Source organism: Dendrobates tinctorius, unplaced genomic scaffold (assembly GCF_039654945.1).
Source record: "Dendrobates tinctorius isolate UK_male_01 unplaced genomic scaffold, ASM3965494v1 ptg000165l, whole genome shotgun sequence".
NCBI classification, from domain to species: domain Eukaryota; kingdom Metazoa; phylum Chordata; class Amphibia; order Anura; family Dendrobatidae; genus Dendrobates; species Dendrobates tinctorius.
The window spans coordinates 13,902,501-13,911,644 of NW_027361832.1; positions in this window are offsets into that span (position 1 = coordinate 13,902,501).

Below are 9,144 nucleotides of genomic sequence, written 5' to 3' on the forward strand. Positions count from 1 at the left end.
ATGGTATTGACTGAAACCAATGTCCCCACTGCCATGAGATCTTCCCGGAGCTCCTTCCTTGTTGTCCTTGGGTTAGCCTTGACTCTTCAGACAAGCCTGGCCTCGGCACGGGAGGAAACTTTCAAAGGCTGTCCAGGCCGTGGAAGGCTAACAGTAGTTCCATAAGCCTTCCACTTCCGGATGATGCTCCCAACAGTGGAGACAGGTAGGCCCAACTCCTTGGAAAGGGTTTTGTACCCCTTGCCAGCCTTGTGACCCTCCACGATCTTGTCTCTGATGGCCTTGGAATGCTCCTTTGTCTTTCCCATGTTGACCATGTATGAGTGCTGTTCACAAGATTGGGGAGGGTCTTAAATAGTCAGAAAAGGCTGGAAAAAGAGATAATTAATCCTAACATGTGAAGCTCATTGTTCTTTGTGCCTGAAATACTTCTTAATACTTTAGGGGAACCAAACAGAATTCTGGTGGTTTGAGGGGTTGAATAATAAATGACCCTCTGAATAAACTTTTCACAATTTAAAAAAAAATTAAACAAAGAAATAACATTCTTTTTTGCTGCAGTGCATTTCACACTTCCAGGCTGATCTACAGTCCAAATGTCACAATGCCAAGTTAATTCGAATGTGTAAACCTAAATCTGCAGGGGGTTGAATACTACTTGTAGGCACTGTATATGTAACATGATATATATAATATATGTATAGTTACATATATATATATATCTATATCTAATATATATATAATACTAGCTGAAGAGCCTGGCGTTGCCCTGGAATAGTAACCAACTGTGGTCAGTTATAACAAATTGTAATGATTATATTGCACATAAAAACATTTCACATCATATACTCAACACTACAGATTTGCACCACAAAGTAACTAAACGATTACCCAAGTATTGATAGTGTTTTATTTTCAACTCATTCAAGAGCCTTTTGATAAACATGTTTGGTTTTTCCTTTCGGTGCAAAGATGAACAGATTTTTAGCAGTTCCAACTCTTGAACAGATCACTTAAAGTTGACCATGAGAAAAGCATGGAGATTGCAAATCGATCCCTACTACTTTCAAGGACTGTACCTGAGCATTGTTAATGGACATTGCAAATAGCAGTTGAACTGGAAACTGGAGGTGTTTAAAATCAAAAAACAAATCAGATGGAATGAGTGGAATTCTCGGAGTGAAAATGTTCTCTCCTTCAACATCCTGTTTCTGAGCTGTGTATCTAGCCCTATCCTGTGTGATACTTTCTGCTGAGCTGTGTATCTAATCCTATTGTGTGTTACTGACTGCTCAGCCGTGTATCTAATCCTATCCTGTGCGATACCGACTGCTGAGCAGTGTATCTTATCCTATCCTGTGTGATACAGTCTGCTGAGCCGTGTATCTAATCCTCTCCTGTGTGATACTGACTGCTGAGCCGTGTATCTAATCTGTGTGATACTGACTGCTTAGCTGTGTATCTAATCCTCTCCTGTGTGATACTGACTGCTGAGCTGTGTATCTAATCTCCTGTGTGATACTGACTGCTGAGCCGTGTGTCTAATCCTCTCCTGTGTGATACTGACTGCTGAGCTGTGTATCTGATCCTCTCCTGTGTGATACTGACTGCTGAGACATGTGTCTAATCCTCTTCTGTGTGATACTGACTGCTGAGCTGTGTATCTAATCCTCTCCTGTGTGATACTGACTGCTGAGCTGTGTATCTAATCCTATCCTGTGTGATACTGGGCTCCCCCTGCAGTCTGTCAGAGGGTGGTCTGAGTTGGCACGGTAATAAATTGTGTTATTTCCAGCTTTACAGAAGGATGATAACACTATAGAAATGCTAAGAGTAATAGGCCTCAGTTACCACAACTGTCTACAAAGAAAATGGTTAATATCAGCGACAATCACAGCTTATTTTTCATCTGTTAAACAGCTCTGGGACAGTGTGGCGAGTTTTGAATGATGACTTGGGTTTCGACTTTTACGTGGCGAGGTTGGTGTATGTGTGGTGAAATGTGTGCTGAGGGTGGTATATGTGTTGGAGCACGTGGTAGTGTGTGGAGCATTTTGTGTGTGTGTTCATATCCCCGTGTGGTGAGTATCCCATGTCAGGGCCCCACCTTAGCAACTGTACGGTATATACTCTTTGGCGCCATCGCTCTCATTCTTTAAGTCCCCCTTGTTCACATCTGGCAGCTGTCAATTTGCCTCCAACACTTTTCCTTTCACTTTTTCCCCATTATGTAGACAGGGGCAAAAGTGTTTGGTGAATTGGAATGAGCGGGGTTAAAATTTTGCCTCACAGCATAGCCTAGGACGCTCTCGGGGTCCAGACGTGTGACTGTGCCAAATTTTGTGGCTGTAGCTGCGACGGTGCGGATGCCAATCCCGGACATACATACATACACACCCACATCGAGCTTTATATATTAGCTATATATACATATCATATATATGATATATATATATATATATATATATATATATATATATATATATATATATAGACATGTTATGTTATACAATTATTCTAATGTTGGTTCTAAATTATGGACATGTATTTATTTAATAAATGATTATTTCAAGGAACAAAATGGCATGGGGTCCCCCTATTATTTATAGACAGCAACACTATACTAATTGTATTTGTCACTGACATATATACAGTGTATATATATATATATATCTTATATATGAAATGTATGTATATTACATATATTTATATTGCACAGTAAGATTGAACTAAAGCCGTTAATTCATTTGCCGGCTTCTGTACAATCAGTACAAAACCCGACATGAAATGACACATGGTTACACACAGTAAACCATTTCATGTCATGTATTTTTTTTATATGTCCCTGACTACTAAATAGTAGTATACATACATTTCATATATAAGATAGATATATATATATAATCTATATATATATATACTGTATATATGTCAGTGACAAATACAATTAGTATAGTGTTGCTGTCTATAAATTATAGGGGGACTCTGTGCCATTTTGTTCCTGGAAATAATCATTTATTTAGTAAATACATGTCCATAATTTAGAACAACACTATACTAATTGTATTTGGCACTAACGTCTGTATATATTATATTTATATTATCTATTATATATATAGAAAATATTAATATATATTATATTATATGCATATACTGTATATTCCCTATATCTTCAGTATAATATATAATTTTGTGTGTGTATATATATATATATAAATGTGTGTGTGTGTCACTGACGTGTGTATATATATATATATATATATATATATATATATAGGAATGTAAGAGAATTGGGATCCAGCAAAAAGATGAAAGTTCACCAGAATCATAAAATCTTCTTCTTTATTTATCCATCAAATCATATAAATAATATGTGAGGAACTCCAAACAATTGGTAACATTCCAGCAAGGGACTACATGTTTCAGCACTATGTGCCTTCTTCACGGTCCTATTTGAACTGAGCTCCAACACTGGCAATATATCCTCCTTTGTGAAACATATTCAAATTACCCTTAATTAAAAGCAGTGAAACAAACCAGTTAAAAACACCTGAGTAGATGGTTGAAACTCAGTTCAAAAATATTGCTAGAAAAATACATATATTGAACATGTTTTATACATAGACCAATGATATAAACATTAAATAACAAATCAACAGTGATATGGAATTAACTGCCGCAAAAATAAAGAAATTTTTATATAAACATATATGAAAAAAATGCATCATGTAGTAGGCGCGATCTAAGTGTCAGAGACCATCATAAATATGACTCTCAAAAGAATAACATATTGGAGTAGGTTTAAGATAAAGATATGATCTTTAGAAACTAATGTAGGCACAAGAAAAATAAAAAAATAAAAACAATTTATTTTGATGTTTGCTTGCTTAATATTGTGTAATAAGGTCCATTCTACTGTTCAGTCCGTCAGGAACTCTAGTCTCTAATAAAAAGATCCACCTACTTTCTCTAGATAGGATTTTACTTCTATGATCACCACCCCTACGTGGTTTTGTAACCACCTCTATTCCCCTAAAGGAAAAGCTTATTAGATCACCTTTATGCACATTGGCAAAGTGTTTGGAAACCGCAGAGGCTCCTGCAATAGGCAAATTAACTGCATCCGACAAATGTTTTCGCATACGCTGTTTCAATGAATTAGTGGTGCAACCCACATATTGAAGTCCGCAAATATTACAATCAATAAGATATATTACATTTTCTGTATTACAATTAATAAAAGAAAAAATCTCAAAGTTTTTTCCATTTTTTATAGAAGAAAATGTTTTCGTTTTAACAATATATTTGCAACACTTACAAATTTTTGCACCACAACCATAACAGCCTACACTTTTCATCCAATTTTGTTTCAATTTTTTGTCTGGATCAGTAAATAAACTTGCCGTCAACATGGATCCTATAGTAGGAGCTCTCCCTCCTCGCAACAAATTTAATTGAATATTTTTTTAATATTTGTTTCAGTTCACCACTTTGTTCTAAAATGGGTAAATGTTTTTTAATAATGGAGACTATTTCTTGATACTGTGGACTAAATTTAGTGCTGAAAACTATACCCAAATCATTATGTTCTTTGATATTTTTATATTCCAGCAATTCCTGTCTATTTAAATTGTCTACTATGCCTCTCGCTCTTTTTAGAGACCAGTTTGGGTAACCCCTGGATTTTAATCTTTTTGCCAAAAATTCAGATTCTTTCATATAGGTATCTTTTTCTGTACTATTTCTTTTTGTTCGAATCAGTTCACCTGTAGGTATATTCCTAATTACATGGTTGGCGTGACATGAATTTGCCATCAATATACTATTCACAGCTGTAGATTTGCGATAAGGTTCTACCAACACTTTTTTCTGATTAGAATCTATTTTCAAGGTCAAATCAAGAAAGTTAATTGACAGCTCATTCATGTGACATGTAAATTTGAGATTGAAACTATTTTTATTTACATATGAAAAAAAGGAAGATGCTAAATCCTTATTCCCCCTCCACACAAAAACCAAATCATCAATGAAGCGTCCCAACCAAAAAATGTTATGTCTAAATGGATTGTTAAAATGAAAAATATACCTCTCCTCCCATACTGACATAGTTAAATTTGCTAAAGACGGTGAGAATTTGGCCCCCATGCTCACTCCCTGTATCTGCAAATAATATTTCTCATCAAAAATGAAATAATTATGAGTGAGCAAAAAATTAGTTGCAAGCAATAAAAAATGTTGAATTTTAACTGTATACTCACTGTATTTAGATAGATAATATCTGAGGCTCTCCAATGCAACAGAATGTGGAATTGATGGATATAATCCAATAACATCACATGAAAGCCACAGAAAATCATTCCCCCATTCTATTTTTTCTACCATGTTAATAGCTGCTTTGCCATCTCTCAAGTGACTAGGAGTTAAAGCCACCAGGGGTTGTAGATAATGATCCACCCACTCTCCAAGGCGTTCACTAAAAGATCCTATCCCTGAAACGATAGGTCTAAGTGGGGGAGGAAAAATTTCTTTGTGCACCTTGGGGAGTGAGTGGTAAATGGGTATAATGGGATGGTCACAATACAAAGCTTCACTCAATTTCTCTGAAATAGCTCCTGTAGATACACCTTCCTGCAAAATTTTTTTCATTTCCTTATTAAAAGGGAGAGTGGGATTTTCATTTAATTCCCTGTTCACACTGGGGTTTCCCAATGCGGATAAATTAAGTTTCTTATATAAACCCACATCCAGAATGGTATTTGATTCACCCTTATCCGACTGGACAATTTTTAGATCTTTATTCTTACTCAATTCCTGAAGAGCTTTATGCTCATGAAATGTCAGATTATGATGGGTCAGTTCCACTCTGTTATTTAATTCTACCAAATCCCTTTCCACCGCTTCTTGAAAAACATCCAGCATCGGAGGTCTAGATTTAAGTGGGTAAAATTTTGTATTTTTTACATGAAAAGAATCATTTAAATTAACCTGGTATTCTTTGGAGCTTTCAGATTCTAGTTGTCTCAAATTGTACAAACCCACCTGTTCCTCAAATGTAAGTAACCTTTCAACATCCCTATTTTCTACAGAACAAAAATTGTCAGTACCAATATTATCCCCAAAATGACATTTTAAGGTTAAACTACGTGCTAGACGATTGACATCCATCACTGTATCATATACATTGAATTTACATGCCGGGGAAAAACCAAGTCCTTTTGACAAAAGTGAAAGTTGCGGTGCTGAAAGTATATAACTGGAAAGGTTGTAGACTGGTACAGTTACTTCTTCCGTTTCCGGAGTTTGTCCTGGAAAGCCTGTTCTCTTATGGCGTCTTCCTCCTCTCCTTCTAATCCGTTTTTTGGTTTAGCTCCCTCTTTGTTGTAATTTCTTTGGTAAGATTTTTTTCTTTTTTCCATACCTTTATTAGATGCACAAGCCACTGATGAATCTGAATAACCATCTGAAGTATCTCCAAAAGTAGTGTCCATATTTTCTTGAGTTTTTTGAAAAGTCACTTTATGTTTGCTGAACCAAGGTTTCCGTTTTTTTAATATTGATGACGGATTCTTACTCCAATTACAGTGGGGAAAAAAAGTATTTAGTCAGTCAGCAATAGTGCAAGTTCCACCACTTAAAAAGATGAGAGGCGTCTGTAATTTACATCATAGGTAGACCTCAACTATGGGAGACAAACTGAGAAAAAAAAAATCCAGAAAATCACATTGTCTGTTTTTTTTTCATTTTATTTGCATATTATGGTGGAAAATAAGTATTTGGTCAGAAACAAGCAATCAAGATTTCTGGCTCTCACAGACCTGTAACTTCTTCTTTAAGAGTCTCCTCTTTCCTCCACTCATTACCTGTAGTAATGGCACCTGTTTAAACTTGTTATCAGTATAAAAAGACACCTGTGCACACCCTCAAACAGTCTGACTCCAAACTCCACTATGGTGAAGACCAAAGAGCTGTCAAAGGACACCAGAAACAAAATTGTAGCCCTGCACCAGGCTGGGAAGACTGAATCTGCAATAGCCAACCAGCTTGGAGTGAAGAAATCAACTGTGGGAACAATAATTAGAAAATGGAAGACATACAAGACCACTGATAATCTTCCTTGATCTGGTGCTCCACGCAAAATCCCACCCCGTGGGGTCAGAATGATCACAAGAATGGTGAGCAAAAATCCCAGAACCACGCGGGGGGACCTAGTGAATGAACTGCAGAGAGCTGGGACCAATGTAACAAGGCCTACCATAAGTAACACACTACGCCACCATGGACTCAGATCCTGCAGTGCCAGACGTGTCCCACTGCTTAAGCCTGTACATGTCCGGGCCCGTCTGAAGTTTGCTAGAGAGCATTTGGATGATCCATAGGAGTTTTGAGAATGTCCTATGGTCTGATGAAACCAAACTGGAACTGTTTGGTAGAAACACAACTTGTCGTGTTTGGAGGAAAAAGAATACTGAGTTGCATCCATCAAACACCATACCTACTGTCAAGCATGGTGGTGGAAACATCATGCTTTGGGGCTGTTTCTCTGCAAAGGGGCCAGGACGACTGATCCGGGTACATGAAAGAATGAATGGGGCCATGTATCGTGAGATTTTGAGTGCAAACCTCCTTCCATCAGCAAGGGCATTGAAGATGAAACGTGGCTGGGTCTTTCAACATGACAATGATCCAAAGCACACCGCCAGGGCAACGAAGGAGTGGCTTCGTAAGAAGCATTTCAAGGTCCTGGAGTGGCCTAGCCAGTCTCCAGATCTCAACCCTATAGAAAACCTTTGGAGGGAGTTGAAAGTCCGTGTTGCCAAGCGAAAAGCCAAAAACATCACTGCTCTAGAGGAGATCTGCATGGAGGAATGGGCCAACATACCAACAACAGTGTGTGGCAACCTTGTGAAGACTTACAGAAAACGTTTGACCTCTGTCATTGCCAACAAAGGATATATCACAAAGTATTGAGATGAAATTTTGTTTCTGACCAAATACTTATTTTCCACCATAATATGCAAATAAAATGAAAAAAAAACAGACAATGTGATTTTCTGGATTTTTTTTTCTCAGTTTGTCTCCCATAGTTGAGGTCTACCTATGATGTAAATTACAGACGCCTCTCATCTTTTTAAGTGGTGGAACTTGCACTATTGCTGACTGACTAAATACTTTTTTTCCCCACTGTATATACACATTTGCTGTTGTAATCCTCCAAATCTCGTGTATATTTTCTTTTTTTAGTCTCAATGATGGTATCCTCTAGTTTATTTAATTTTTGTTGCATTTTTTCATATAATAATTTGTAAGAATCATTGCCTTGATAAATTTCCAGAGAATCTTTCACAATCTTAATTTCATCACTGAGTTTTTTAAGTTCAGTCTCCTCTTCTTCAATGATTAATTTTATAAGACAGAGAGCATTCACTAAGGACATTTTCCCACCTGGTCTGGAACTCATCATTATAAGCTGTTGTGGCCACTTTTTTTAATCTCAGACCACGTGGGATCATCCTCCTCTCCCAGTAGCAGCTGAGAGAATTGTGGTCCCACCATAATTTCTGTTCCTTGATCATAATACGTTCCAAATTGTACATGATGGAATTTAATCCAACAGGTGCTATATCCACTCCATTGACATTGTCATTGAATATCAAGGCAAGTTTATTGCGTCTTGTGTTGCAGTAATCCACTTCCATAGCAAAAAAGGATTTTTTACTAATGGGATCAGTCATATGTAATGAAATTTCAAGTTCAATACTTTGATTATGGGTGCTCGGCTAATACTCCCAGAGGCAATATTCAAACAATGTAAAAAACATATAGCCAGCTCACCATAAAGGAGTTCCTCTTAATGCAATAGTCGGTGTTCACCTTATATTCTGCACGGATCCAGGCAGGGAGTATGCCCCAGCAAATAGGAATGTAAGAGAATTGGGATCCAGCAAAAAGATGAAAGTTCACCAGAATTATAAAATCTTCTTTATTTATCCATCAAATCATATGAAAAATATGTGAGGAACTCCAAACAATTGGTAACATTCCAGCAAGGGACTACATGTTTCAGCACTATGTGCCTTCTTCACGGTCCTATTTGAACTGAGCTCCAACACTGGCAATATATCCTCCTTTGTGAAACATATTCAA